At 49.6% G+C, this 14,000-nt stretch overlaps 1 pseudogene; it reads left to right on the forward strand.

Annotated features, from left to right (window-relative positions):
* Window positions 1-536: 536 nt before the first annotated feature.
* Window positions 537-6,637, forward strand: LOC116360706 (protocadherin-9 pseudogene; annotated as a pseudogene).
* Window positions 6,638-14,000: the final 7,363 nt, after the last annotated feature.

The following is a 14,000-nucleotide window of genomic DNA, read 5'->3' on the forward strand; positions in this document are numbered from 1 at the left end:
AGCACTGAATGGACTTGATACGGGCTATCACGGATTTCAATTAGATGCGTTCCAAAGATTGTGAATATTATTATTTTTGTCTTTCTCACATTTGTTCTATTTTTTTAACACGAAAGGAGGCGCAATTTCAATGGAGAGCCTCAGTGAAGTTGACACATGATGGGACAAGCAAACCGTGTGCGTTATTCTATCAGTGGGCGCTTTCAGCTAACAGGTAGCAAGCCAAGCGGACTATTTACCGTAGGCTACCACCGGCAAAAAAAAATACGACTGATATTGGAGCTACCGGTGATGCAGAATGACTTCATGGTCCGAGGAACCCGCCGCTCGCCACTGATGAGCTGATTTTGTTTGTGGGAGAGGAGAATCAGCCGCAGTCGACATTATATGATCGACTGAAGGGAGCATCAACGCTTTTCATGTAAAGTTCAATGCCAAAAAACGAACTGTGAAACGTTTAGAAATATAATTCATTATTGTGTCTCTCCTCGCCGGTGCTGTTTTCTCTCCCCCTCACAGTCAACTGCCCGTTATATCAGTCGAACCAAAAGGCATTGCGCTTCACAGACTTGGACTTGAAGAAATCTAACGGCTGCGATCAATACCGATATCTTTACCAACCGGATTTAAAACAGGATATTCCAACTCTGAATAGGATTTGTATCGAATAGGAGAGGAGGCTTCTATGCACAGCCGCAATTTTGGGCATTAGAAGAACACGCATTCCAATTATCTCGCGCACTAAAGGGTATTTTCTTTTGGATAACGGTAAGAATATTCAGAGCGCACTATTATGGAATAGATAAAAAAATATATATATTTATTGTTGCTGCCTATTTACAACGGTTAAATAATGGTGAAATTCATCCCGTTGAAATTCAAACACAGGGTATTTGATTCCATCCTACGTCCTATTAATCACAATAATTTAAGCGTAATGGATCTCGGCTGCCTGTAGCTCTCTGAAGTTACAACGGCGAAGTGCTTATAGAGGCGTTGAGGAATCGTTATGGGCATAATGTGTATCAGGTTCTGGGGAGAAGAGGGCACAGACATGAATGGCTGCTTGAACGCTTGCTGCAGTATGATATTATCCTAAGGGCTTTTTTGGGGGGGGATTGTAACGGAAATAAGTGTCCAGGAACCAAAGAGGAGAGAGGAGATGGGTATAAATTGTAGATTACAACAATTAGATACATTGAAGTTAGGTTAATGTTAAATGTATTAATCAAGGACACTGCGGATGCCATGTGTTTGAGATTAGATTTGGTTGTTTTATTTCGTAGCACCTTTGCTGTAGTCAGAGGGTAATATGATCAAATAAAGGATATTTTAAAGTTATATTATGGTGGATTTTTTTTTTCAGTTTGATTTTTACGCATCTTTTCGAAAGCACCAACCCTAAAAGTGTTGAGCACCTCCCCTGATCTGGGGCTTTAACTGAAATAAATCTAATGCAAACTCTTTGTCTATTCGTAGGGTTGTCCGTGTGTGGAAACTGCCCCTTCTTCAGATGCAAGATTTCACCAATCCATCACTCTGACATTCAACATTGCATTGAAAGAAGAAGAAGTGTTTAAAATCCACAAGGTCTGAAACACTGGAACCACAGGACCGTTGTTACTATGGATCTAACAGACTTTTACTTGTTGGCTGCTCTCGTTGCTTGTTTCTGGATGGACCCTTCTATAGCCCAGGAACTGATCTATCCTATTAGAGAGGAACTGCAGGAAAACGTTCTCATTGGAAACATACCAAAGGACCTGAACGTCTCCCATACAAACGCTGCTACCGGAGCTAGCGCTAACCTGGTCTACAGGCTGGTGTCTAAAGCCGGCGACAACCCTCTGCTCAGAGTGCAGAGCAGCACGGGAGAGATATTTACGACCTCCAATCGCATCGACAGGGAGAGGCTCTGTCCCGGCCCCTCGTTCGAGGAGAACGAATGCTCCTTCGAGATCGAGGTGGTGATTTTACCCAACGACTACTTCAGATTGATAAAGATTAAGATCGTAGTCAAGGACACCAACGATAACGCTCCCATGTTCCCGTCTCCCGTCATCAACATCTCCATTCCGGAGAATACGCTGATCAACAGTCGTTTCGCCATCCCCTCCGCCACCGACCCCGACACCGGCCCCAACAGTGTACACAAGTACCAGCTGGTGAACGGGCAAAGCGCCTTCGGGTTGGACATCGTAGAGACGCCCGAGGGGGAGAAGTGGCCGCAGCTCATCGTTCAGCAGAACCTGGACAGGGAACAGAAGGATACGTACGTCATGAAGATCAAGGTGGAGGACGGCGGCATGCCACAGAAATCCAGCACCGCCATCCTCCAAGTCACCGTCACAGACGTTAATGATAACAAGCCGGTGTTCAGGGAGAACCAGATCGAGGTCCACATACCGGAGAACTCGCCTATAGGGACGTCCGTAGTCCAGCTACAGGCTACGGACGCAGACGTCGGGGCGAATGCCGAAATCAAATACATGTTCGGGACACAGGTCTCCCCAGCTACCAAGAGACTATTTGCTTTAAACGGTACCACGGGTCTTATAACCGTACAGCGACCCCTCGATAGAGAGGAGACCGCCATACACAAGTATCCGTGTTAGCGAGCGGACGGCAGCTCCAGCCCAGCCAGAGCTACCGTAACTATAAACGTGACGGACGTGAACGACAATCCGCCGAACATCGATCTGAGATATATCATCAGTCCAATAAACGGCACCGTGTTCCTCTCGGAGAAAGACCCAATCAACACCAAGATAGCTTTGATCACCGTGTCGGACAAGGACACGGACGTCAACGGCAAGGTCATCTGTTTCATCGAGAAGGACGTCCCCTTTCACCTCAAAGCGGTGTACGACAACCAGTATTTACTAGAGACGTCGGCGCTGCTCGACTTTGAGGGGACCAAAGAGTACAACTTCAAAATCATAGCCTCCGACTCTGGCAAGCCGAGCTTAAACCAGACAGCGTTGGTAAGGGTGAGGCTGGAGGATGAAAATGACAACTCGCCGATCTTCAGCCATCCTGTCATCGAGCTGGCCGTCATGGAGAACAACAAACGCGATCTCTTCCTCACGACTCTCAGCGCCACCGACGAGGACAGTGGGAAAAATGCGGAGATTGTCTACCAACTGGGCCCTAACGCCTCGTTCTTTGACCTGGACCGTAAAACCGGTGTCCTCACGGCCTCCCGGGTTTTCGATCGTGAGGACCAGGATCGGTTCCTCTTCACGGTAACGGCCCGAGACAACGGGACGCCTCCACTCCAGAGCCAGGCGGCAGTCATCGTGACAGTGCTCGATGAAAACGACAACAGCCCCAAGTTCACCCACAACCACTTCCAGTTCTTTGTGTCAGAGAACCTGCCCAAGTACAGCACGGTGGGGGTGATAACCGTCACAGACTCAGACGCCGGGGGAAAATGCCGCCGTCACGCTTTCGATACTCAGCGACAACGAGAACTTTATCCTAGACCCGTACTCTGGAGTAATAAAGTCCAACGTGTCCTTTGACCGGGAGCAGCAGAGCTCCTACACCTTCGACGTCCGGGCGGTGGATAGCGGGCGGCCCCCGTGTTCCTCGGCCGCCAAGGTGACAATCAATGTCATCGACGTAAACGACAACACCCCCATCGTCATCTACCCCCCTTCCAACACCTCCTTCAAACTGGTCCCCCTCTCGTCCATCCCTGGATCGGTGGTGGCCGAGGTCTTTGCTGTGGACGGTGACACAGGGATGAACGCAGAGCTCAAGTACACCATCGTTAGCGGCAACACCAAAGGTCTGTCCGGATCGACCCTGTGACAGGAAACATCACCCTGGAGGAGAAGCCTGCTATCTCCGACATCGGCCTCCATCGGCTGGTCGTGAACATTAGCGACCTGGGCTACCCTAAGTCCCTGCACACCCTGGTGCTGGTGTTCCTCTACGTGAACGACACGGTCGGCAACGCCACGTTTATCTACGACCTCATTCGCCGCACCATGGAGACGCCCCTGGACAGGAACATCGGGGAGAGCAGTGAGACTTACCAGAGCGGAGATTATCTCACCATCATGATCGCCATCGTAGCCGGGGCGATGGTGGTGATTGTGGTGATCTTCGTGACAGTCCTGGTGCGCTGTCGTCACACCTCGCGGTTCAAGGCGGCCCAGAGGAAGAAGCAGGGCGCTGAGTGGATGTCTCCCAACCAGGAGAACAAACAGAACAAGAAGAAGAAGCGCAAGAAAAGGAAGTCGCCTAAAAGCTCCCTCCTGAACTTTGTCACCATCGAGGAGAACAAGCCGGACGACCCGGCTCACGAGCCCATCAACGGCAACATCAGCCTGCCTGCCGAGCTGGAGGAGCCGGGACACTTTGACTGGAACGCTGCTCCTACGACCACCTTCAAGCCCTCCAGTCCAGACCTGGCACGGCACTACAAGTCCGCTTCTCCGCAGTCCGCGTTCCACCTCAAAGCGGACACGCCGGTCTCCGTGAAGAAACACCACATGATTCAGGAGCTCCCTCTGGACAACACCTTCGTAGGGGGCTGTGATACTCTCTCCAAGAGATCCTCCACTAGTTCAGACCACTTCAGTGCCTCGGAGTGCAGTTCCCAGGGAGGATTCAAGACTAAGGGATCCGTACACCCATCCAGACAGGTAAAAGATAACTTTTACTGGTCTATAAGTACTGCGTATAACTGCCCGGTCCAACAGTGCTGAGCTCCCTTCTACACTATACACTATAGCTGACTTGGTCTTAACACCAATGAGAAAGGGGAGGAATCACCCCCCTACTATAAGTCCCACTGTACCTTTTAAAACCCCCCCCCAAAAAATCACATATATATGAATTCATGTATGCCATGTGGTTAACTATGGACTGAACCAAACAAACAACATGCATACTATTTATTTTCCCTTTGCGTCTCCTCCCTACAGTCTCTTTGCTGTTATGATGTTCCCCTTTTTATTTAAAACAAAAAGTTATTTAAAAAGATATTGCAATCAAACATGTACCACGTCTAAAGCCTCGTCAGATTCTACAGACACATGACCTTTTAAATGGGCCTCAGAAGGTTGAATGAGTTAAATGGTGTCCTGCCTTCCAAACGGCCCCCCTTTATTCCCTTCGTAGTGCACTCCGTTTGACCAGGGGGAATAGGGGAATAGGGTTCATATGGGAATAGGGTCCAAAGGGCTCTGGTCAAAAGTAGTGCACTATAAAAGGGAATAGGGGGGGGGGGCATTTGGGATGCGGACTAGATGGTGAAATTGATGTGTTTGCAAAGATGCCTTTAAAAAACATTTGTGAAAGAAACATTTTTTTCTCGCCTGTCTACTCAGCTCACCATTTTATCATTGATTATATTACGGAAACTTCTAGTACCACAACACCAGTAGGAGAACCATCTACTACCACAACACCAGTAGGAGAACCATCTACTACCACAACACCAGTAGGAGAACCATCTAGTACCACAACACCAGTAGGAGAACCATCTAGTACCACAACACCAGTAGGAGAAACATCTACTACCACAACACCAGTAGGAGAACCATCTAGTACCACAACACCAGTAGGAGAGACATCTACTACTACAACACCAGTAGGAGAAACATCTACTACAACAACACCAGTAGGAGAACCATCTAGTACCACAACACCAGTAGGAGAGACATCTACTACAACAACACCAGTAGGAGAGACATCTAGTACCACAACACCAGTAGGAGAAACATCTACTACCACAACACCAGTAGGAGAACCATCTAGTTCCACAACACCAGTAGGAGAACCATCTAGTACCACAACACCAGTAGGAGAACCATCTACTACCACAACACCAGTAGGAGAACCATCTAGTACCACAACACCAGTAGGAGAGACATCTAGTACCACAACACCAGTAGGAGAACCATCTACTACCACAACACCAGTAGGAGAACCATCTAGTACCACAACACCAGTAGGAGAACCATCTACTACAACAACACCAGTAGGAGAACCATCTACTACAACACCAGTAGGAGAACCATCTAGTACCACAACACCAGTAGGAGAACCATCTACTACAACACCAGTAGGAGAACCATCTAGTTCCACAACACCAGTAGGAGAGACATCTAGTACCACAACACCAGTAGGAGAACCATCTACTACCACAACACACCAACAGAAGAAGTGAAACCACTCTGTATACATCTGAGTCTTCTAGAGACAACGACTGAGTTCTACTGATGCTTCCAGCTCGTGGCCCCTCCCCCCCCAATACGTTGACTCCTCCTCCTTTCTCCTCATGATGTTCTATAGGATTGTGTATTTACGTTATTAGTAGATCTGTATGTTTATATATTGATACTACAGCAAAACACACAGTTGACACCGTTGACCTGCTTGAAGTCCAAAGTCAGAACCTTAATATAGGGCTTCTGAAATGTTTTTAAAACTCATTTGTTGATTATATCGGTGTAGGAAACAATCCATTCATCTGAGCTGAAACTGACTGTAATTCTTCCCCCTCTCTCTCTATGGTGAATCACTGTCATATCCTAGCAGAATAACTGTGTGTGTGTGTGTGTGTGTGTCTGTGCATGTGCGTGCATACGTGTGTGTGTGCGTGTGCGTGCGTAACGTGTGTGTGTGCGTGTGTGTGGGTGTGTGTGTGTGTCTGTGCATGTGCGTGCATACGTGTGTGTGTGCGTGTGCGTGCGTACGTGTGTGTGTGTGCGTGTGTGTGTGTGTGTGTGTGTGCGTGTGCGTGCGTACGTGTGTGTGTGTGTGCGTGTGTGTGTGTGCGCGTGTGTGTGTGTGTGTGTGTGTGTGTGTGCGTGTGCGTGCGTACGTGTGTGTGTGTGTGTGTGTGTGTGTGTGTGTGTGTGCGTGTGCGTGCGTACGTGTGTGTGTGTGTGCGTGTGTGTGTGCGTGTGTGTGTGTGCGTGCGTGCGTGCGTACGTGTGTGTGTGTGCGTGTGTGTGTGTGTGTGTGTGTGTGCGTGTGTGTGTGTGTGTGTGTGCGTGCGTGTGTGTGTGTGTGCCCTTTACGGAACCTGATACACATCCAATTGAAAAAGGATTATTCAATAATGAGGACTCAGATTCCAACCTAATCCATGCTGTGTTTTTGTCAAAACCTTATTAATTTGTCCTGCTAATAAAACCCTCAATACAAACATGCTGATGTCATAGAGCTGGAGGAGGAGGAGCCCACGTGGAGAGAAGGAGCGAGAGAGAGAGAGAGAGAGAGTCGCTGGATGATAGAGGGAAGGATAGACAGAGGATTGGGGTGGGTGGGGTGATAGATGAATGGGGGAGGTACATCACCTGAAGAGGGCACTGTTGCTCTGCTTGCCATTCCCTGGCACTGAGCCAACCTGCACTAGTACCCCTAATGCATTGGGAGGAGGAGAAGGAGAGAGATGGAGAGCAGTCTGTGTTTGTGGCTCTCTCCGATCCTCAGTGAAATACTCGTGAATAATGCTTTGGGAGATGGGGGAGAGGGGGGAGATGAGAGAGAGAGAGAGAGAGAGAGAGAGAGAGAGAGAGAGAGAGAGAGAGAGAGAGAGAGAGAGAGAGAGAGAGAGAGAGAGAGAGAGAGAGCAGACTGTGTTTGTGGCTCTCTCTTCTCTTTAATGAAATACTCATGCCTAATGCTTTGGGAGAGGGAGAGAGAGAGAGATGGAGAGCAATCTGTGTTTGTGGCTCTCTCCAATCCTCAGTGAAATACTCGTGCCTAATGCTTTGGGAGAGGGAGAGAGAGAGAGAGAGAGAGAGAGAGAGAGAGAGAGCGAGAGAGAGCAGACTGTTTGTGGCTTTCTCCTCTCTGATCCTCAGTGAAAAACTCATGCCTAACGACATTGCTAAATGCACAGGCAGATTGATAATGACAGTCGAAGACGAATCACTGATAAGAGCTATCCGGGAAGAGAGAGAGAGCTCGTGTACAGGGGCTGGATAGAGGGATGGGGGGGTGGAGGAGGGCAAGGGGGGATGAGGGGGACGGTGTGACTCCTGTTGACGCATCACATCTCTGGGTTGACGCCTCAGAGGTTGTAAAAGAAAGATGGCGGACAAAATAACCATTAAGGTCTGGTTTGTTGGTGTTGTCAGTGTTCTAAATCTCTGTAGTGGAGATGGAGGAGGGTGGGGGGCAGTAGGCAGGGTGGAGGAGGCCAGGGGAGCGGAGGGGTGGTGGGGAGAGGTGGACGGAGATGGGGAAGGGAGGGGGTCAAGGGATGGTGGGGGGGGGGGGGGGGAGTAGGGGTGGGGGGGTAGAGGAGGCCATGGGAGGGGAGGGGTGTTGGGGTCATTTTTTCTGCTGAGAGCAGGTTCACTAGTAGGACACATTAAGTATGCCACTCTCTCTCTCTCACACACACACACACACACACACACGCACACACACACACACACGCACGCACGCACGCACGCACACACACACACACACACACACACACACACACACACACACACACACACACACACACACACACACACACACACACACACTGTGAGGTATGACAGTGGGGTAATTTCTAACCACTTCCTACAGTCGTCCCACAATTCATTATCAGATTCATTGTGATCAATATGTTTTAATAATTGATGCAGAGAAGCAGTGACAGTTGTCCGTTGTGTCCTGACTTGTGTGCTGTGCTGTGTGTATTCTGTGTGTGTTCTGTGTGTGTTCTGTGTGTGTTTGTAGCCACAATACCTAGAGTAGATAGCCTCTATCCCCAGCTAATGGATGAACACAGTGGCTCTGCAACGTGAGTGATCTCTCAGAATGTCTCAGGATGTCTCAGGATGTCTCAGGATGTCCCAGGATGTCCCAGGATGTCTCCGGATGTCTCAGGATGTCTCAGGATGTCCCAGGATGTCTCAGGATGTCTCAGGATGTCTCAGGGTGTCTCAGGATGTTTCAGGATGTCTCAGATGTCTCAGGATCTCCCAGGATGTCTCAGGATGTTGCTCAGGGTGTTGCTCAGGGCTGGGTGTTGCTCAGCCATATGGGCCCCTGTGCATTTAAAACTAGTTCACTATTATAGAGACTAAGGGTTCCATCAGACACCCTCCTCTCCTTTGTAAATGGTGCAGTGGAATCGACAATAACACACTATCTAGTTAGTGATCACAGCAGCCAATAGAAAGGCTTGTTTGGAATCAGCCCTAGAACAGCACCCTGCCTGACAACCTTAGGGGAGGGACAGAGGGGCGGAGGGGAAGGGATGGAGGGGCGGAGGGGGAGGGACAGAGGGGGGGCGGGGGGGGACGGACGGAGGGGTGGCGGGGGCCCTGGTCTAAAGTAGTGCACTATATAGGGAATAGGGTTCTATAGGGCTCTGGTCTTAAGTAGTGCACTATATAGGGAATAGAGTTCTATAGGGCTCTGGTCTAAAGTAGTGCACTATATAGGGAATAGGGTTCTATAGGGCCCTAGTCTAAAGTAGTCTATAAAGTAGTGTAGGGAACATTTCATTGATTGATTCAGCTGCACATCTGGATCTCACACACAGACGTTGACTCCACAGGGTTCTCATCTGCACTGGTCGCACACCTTTTAATTCACCTTTTAATAAACTCTACAGCCGTTGGCTTGTATTCACAGAGTGATGCTTCGGATCGCATTGCCTTTTACATCATATTCGTTTGGGCTGGTGGGGGACCTGATCCCAAATCAGAACCACCTACTCTGAGACGCTGTGTGAATCCAGGCCTTTAATCCCAAATCAGAACCCCTACTCTGAGACGCTGTGTGAATCCAGGCCTTTGATCCCAAATCAGAACCCCTACTCTGAGACGCGGTGTGAATCCAGGCCTTTAATCCCAAATCAGAACCCCTACTCTGAGACGCTGTGTGAATCCAGGCCTTTGATCCCAAATCAGAACCCCTACTCTGAGACGCTGTGTGAATCGAGACGCTGTGTGAATCTAGGCCTTTGATCCCAAATCAGAACCCCTACTCTGAGACGCGGTGTGAATCCAGGCCTTTGATCCCAAATCAGAACCACCTACTCTGAGACGCGGTGTGAATCCAGGCCTTTGATCTCATTGATAAAGGAACCCAACAGTTCTCATATCACTGTCTGTTAGTCAAGACAGCTGACTAGCAATATCTTGTGAGGTTGGTGGTCTTGTGATGCCAAGGTCATGGGTTCAAATCCCAACACGGACAACATATACATGCTAAACGTGTAGCTATGTATCTATTCACTGTAAGTCAACATTAAACCCACAGAATATTAAATAGTGAACAACATTAAACCCACAGAATATGTTCTAAAGTAGTGCACTACAGAGGGTAGTAGGGTGCTATTTGGGATGCTACTGAGCCATCCTTCCTTGACTACATTAAAAAGATCCCTCCCTCCCTCCCTCCCTGTCTCCCTCCCTCCCTCCCTGTCTCCCTCCCTGTCTCCCTCCCTGTCTCCCTCCCTGTCTCCCTGTCTCCCTGCCTCCCTGTCTCCCTGCTCCCTGCCTCCCTGTCTCCCTGTCTCCCTCCCTCCCTCCCTCCCTGTCTCCCTCCCTGTCTCCCTGTCTCCCTGTCTCCCTGTCTCCCTGCCTCCCTGTCTCCCTGTCTCCCTGCCTCCCTGCCTCCCTGCCTCCTTCCCTCCTAAGGATCGGAGTGAACCGACTGGGGCCAAGTTTGAAAAGATTAATGGGCTATGACAATGTTTCACCTGAGGGAAAAGTTTTTTGCAATATCTTCTGAGTTGTGCTGATGTGGAGAGGAGCGAGAGAGAGAGAAGAGAAGAGAGAGCTGCTGAGAGAGAAGAGAGAGCAGAGAGAGCAGAGAGAGCAGAGAGAAGAGAGAGCAGAGAGAGAAGATAAGCTAGCGCTGCAGAGAGGAGAGGAGAGGAGAGGAGAGGAGAGGAGAGGAGAGGAGAGGAGAGGAGAGGAGAGGAGAGGAGAGGAGAGGAGAGGAGAGGAGAGGAGAGGAGAGGAGAGGAGAGGAGAAGGCAAAGCCGAACCCTAAAGCGTACCCCTGGTAGCCTGTTATATCTTTACATTCTTCATCCACATTACTTCTGACTGCCTGACTGCCTGACTGCCTGACTGCCTGACTGCCTGACTGCCTGACTGCCTGACTGCCTGACTGGGTGACTGCCTGACTGCCTGACTGCCTGACTGCCTGACTGCCTGACTGCCTGACTGCCTGACTGGGTGACAGCCTGACTGCCTGACTGCCTGACTGGGTGACTGCCTGACTGCCTGACTGCCTGGGTGACTGCCTGCCTGACTGCCTGACTGCCTGGGTGACTGCCTGCCTGACTGCCTGACTGCCTGACTGCCTGACAGCCTGACTGCCTGACTGGGTGACTGCCTGACTGCCTGACAGCCTGACTGCCTGACTGCCTGACAGCCTGACTGGGTGACTGCCTGACTGGGTGACTGCCTGACTGCCTGACAGCCTGACTGGGTGACTGCCTGACTGGGTGACAGCCTGACTGCCTGACTGCCTGACTGGGTGACTGCCTGACTGCCTGACTGCCTGGTGACTGCCTGCCTGACTGCCTGACTGCCTGGGTGACTGCCTGCCTGACTGCCTGACTGCCTGACTGCCTGACAGCCTGACTGCCTGACTGGGTGACTGCCTGACTGCCTGACAGCCTGACTGCCTGACTGCCTGACAGCCTGACTGGGTGACTGCCTGACTGGGTGACTGCCTGACTGCCTGACAGCCTGACTGGGTGACTGCCTGACTGGGTGACTGCCTGACTGGGTGACTGCCTGACTGCCTGACAGCCTGACAGCCTGACTGAGTTAATCTGCTGTATGTGAACGATGTCCTGAAGTGATAGCTTTCTGTAAAGAGGAGATAGTTTAACAACTTAGTTTTAAACAACCAAAACATTTCACTTGTGTCTCTGAAGCATATCCTGTTCAGTGTAAACTGCTGTGTCATGACTGCTGTATCACTGGAGCAGATGGAGACTGCTGTCTGCTGTAGCGTAGAGGCCTGTTGTACTGTATCACTGGAGCAGATGGAGACTGCTGTCTGCTGTAGTGTAGAGGCCTGTTGTACTGTATCACTGGAGCAGATGGAGACTGCTGTCTGCTGTAGCGTAGAGGCCTGTTGTACTGTATCACTGGAGCAGATGGAGACTGCTGTCTGCTGTAGTGTAGAGGCCTGTTGTACTGTATCACTGGAGCAGATGGAGACTGCTGTCTGCTGTAGCGTAGAGGCCTGTTGTACTGTATCACTGGAGCAGATGGAGACTGCTGTCTGCTGTAGCGTAGAGACCTGTTGTACTGTATCGCTGGAGCAGATGGAGACTGCTGTCTGCTGTAGCGTAGAGGCCTGTTGTACTGTATCGCTGGAGCAGATGGAGACTGCTGTCTGCTGTAGTGTAGAGGCCTGTTGTACTGTATCACTGGAGCAGATGGAGACTGCTGTCTGCTGTAGCGTAGAGGCCTGTTGTACTGTATCACTGGAGCAGATGGAGACTGCTGTCTGCTGTAGCGTAGAGGCCTGTTGTACTGTATCACTGGAGCAGATGGAGACTGCTGTCTGCTGTAGCGTAGAGGCCTGTTGTACTGTATCGCTGGAGCAGGTGGAGACTATTAGGGACTTGTACATGCTGACAAATCATCTGCTTTATAGCTTCAGGACCTTTCGGGCTGGTTTCCTGGACAACTAGTCGTGGACAACAAAAAAAAAATTGACGGTAGAGAATCTCTGTGTCCGGGAAGCGGCCCATCGATATCTAGGTGGGTGAACAGGAAGTGAGGTGCATCGTGGGATTGTTTGGGATGTGAATACTGTCTAACAATCAGAGCATATTATGGCCTTAGGGTGGAACCAGGGTCTGAAACACCAACATAAATACCCTCCTCCTCGTCCTCTTAATCCCCTGGATCAACAGTCAAGCTCCTTGTCACCTTGTCTTTCATTCTTTTAGTTCCATCCTTGTTAAAGTGTTAAAGATATTGGTGGCCACTGTCTCCATTACAGAATATCACAGTTACAACTGTGTTAAATTAAGCTGCTGTCCACTGTCTCCATTGCAGAATATCACAGTTACAACTGTGTTAAATTAAGCTGCTGTCCACTGTCTCCATCACAGAATATCATAGTTACAACTCTGTTAATGTTACCAGGAGGATATTTACAATGTTTGTGATTCATTTAATTATCTAATTCATTTTATTATCTATCTGAATCTTGGTCACAACATCTTTGTCAGCCTCTGTCTATCGCTCGCCAACATCCAGTGTTGTTCGTCCCAAATGGCATCCTAGTCCATAAATAGTGCACTTCTTTCAACCAGGGCTGGGTAAAGCTAGTGCACTTCTTTCAACCAGTGCTGATTAAAGCTAGTGCACTTCTTTCGACCAGGGCTGATTAAAGCTAGTGCACTTCTTTCGACCAGGGCTGATTAAAGCTAGTGCACTTCTTTCGACCAGGGCTGGGTAAAGCTAGTGCACTTCTTTCGACCAGGGCTGGGTAAAGCTAGTGCACTTCTTTCAACCAGGGCTGATTAATGCTAGTGCACTTCTTTCGACCAGGGCTGATTAAAGCTAGTGCACTTCTTTCGACCAGGGCTGGGTAAAGGTAGTGCACTGTGGAATACGGCACCATTTGGGACCCACACATTGCCATAGAAGTGTGGTGAGATAAAATGATCAGCTTTACAGATCAGAGAGATGTATGATAAATCCACCACATATCACCTTTCCTGTCCTGCTTTAGTGTGGAAGTCTGTCCTGTCTTAGTGTGGAAGTCTGTCCTGTCTTAGTGTGGAAGTCTGTCCTGATTTAGTGTTGAAGTCTGTCCTGATTTAGTGTGGAAGTCTGTCCTGTCTTAGTGTGGAAGTCTGTCCTGTCTTAGTGTGGAAGTCTGTCCTGATTTAGTGTGGAAGTCTGTCCTGTCTTAGTGTGGAAGTCTGTCCTGATTTAGTGTGGAGGTCTGTCCTGTCTTAGTGTGGAAGTCTGTCCTGATTTAGTGTGGAAGTCTGTCCCAATTTAGTGCGGAGGCCTGTTCTGATTTAGTGTGGAAATCTG

Source organism: Oncorhynchus kisutch, unplaced genomic scaffold (genome assembly GCF_002021735.2).
Source record: "Oncorhynchus kisutch isolate 150728-3 unplaced genomic scaffold, Okis_V2 scaffold184, whole genome shotgun sequence".
In the NCBI taxonomy this organism is placed as follows: Eukaryota; Metazoa; Chordata; class Actinopteri; order Salmoniformes; family Salmonidae; genus Oncorhynchus; species Oncorhynchus kisutch.